Source organism: Neomonachus schauinslandi, unplaced genomic scaffold (genome assembly GCF_002201575.2).
Source record: "Neomonachus schauinslandi unplaced genomic scaffold, ASM220157v2 HiC_scaffold_6782, whole genome shotgun sequence".
Lineage (NCBI taxonomy): Eukaryota > Metazoa > Chordata > Mammalia > Carnivora > Phocidae > Neomonachus > Neomonachus schauinslandi.
In genome coordinates, this window is record NW_025415470.1 from 1 (window position 1) to 1305 (window position 1305).

At 50.0% G+C, this 1305-nt stretch overlaps 1 pseudogene; it reads right to left on the reverse strand.

The window, feature by feature from the left end:
- Positions 1 to 819: 819 nt before the first annotated feature.
- Positions 820 to 1293, reverse strand: LOC110577934 (annotated as a pseudogene).
- Positions 1294 to 1305: the final 12 nt, after the last annotated feature.

Below are 1305 nucleotides of genomic sequence, written 5' to 3' on the forward strand. Positions count from 1 at the left end.
GGGAACCTTTCACACCCTCGATGCTTCACACACACATGAAGCATGCAGTGCCCAAACCCACCTTTCAACCCATACTCTCCTGGGCAGCAGTACTAGTGGGGATGAGGTGGACAATGGTGTCCTCATGTCCCTCATGAGGGTTCTGCAGCCATCCCAAGCTTCTGCATTCAGGGCCACTACAGGCTTCTGCAGACGACTACTCTGCATAACTGTCTCATTACGCCTCTGGTCCAGGGGCAGAAGAGCCTCCCAGGTAGCGTGCATCCAGGGCACGCTGAGCCTCAGGCTGGCTGGCCGTGGGGAATGCAGGAGTAACTTGTGCCCAGAGCCCCTCAGCATCACATGGGGACCATGCACAACACAGCCTCTGGCTTGTCTTGCAGGTGGACTTGGAGGCCGTTGGGGAACCGGCTCAGTCAGCCAAGATGGCTGTGAGGACACTGCAGACATAGGATGAGGCTGGAGAAGTCTCTGTCCTGTCGAAAGCTGTCATGTCTCCACATCCCAGGCTTACTGGTTCCTTCTACACAACCCAGGGAGCAGAATAGGAACTTGGGATAAGGGGGGTGGGATAGCAGGTTAATTGGCTTCTCAACTTTTGTCATGAACAGGGAGCTTTTTCTTTTTTTTTTTTTTAAGAACATCTTAAATTTTTAATCCTTTCTATACAGGTTACCTAGACCATGTCTGATTAAGAAAACTGTAGAAAGTTAGTACCTGCCACAAGCAAACGCCAGGGGGCGGCACGTGTCGATTTTCTGTAGAGTCCTGCTTTGCGGGGTCTCCACTCACAATTGCTGGAATCCATTGTGGCAGAGTTTAGTCCACAGGTCGCTTCTCCCCGTATTTCTTTCGAACCTCTTCAGCGTTCTTACAGAATTTTTTACAGTCCATAGAGTATTCTTCAGCTAGGTCAGCCCAAAGTGGGTGCTCGGGCTGGGGGTCCTTCACCAGTGCTGTGAGGGACTGGATTACTTGGCCAGTTCTGTTTGCTGGCTTCCAGTTTTCAGCACTAATTACTGGCAGACCGACCTGCCCCTTTTCATCGATGTTCGGGTGATAGATCTTTGTTTTAAATGTGATCTTCGGTGGTTTGAGTGGGTACTCTGCTGGAAAGTTGATTTCGATTCTGAAAGCCCCCTTATCATATGGAGGGTTGTCAGGAACAATAAGCCCTCACCAAGTCAATAAATTAGCTTCATCAACTTGGATGTTACGGAAGTCTTTCATTCCACATTTGTGGATTTCTTCAAGCTCTTTCATCAGCCTCCTGCTGGCCACTATCTTGGCTCTGGAGGGGCTTGA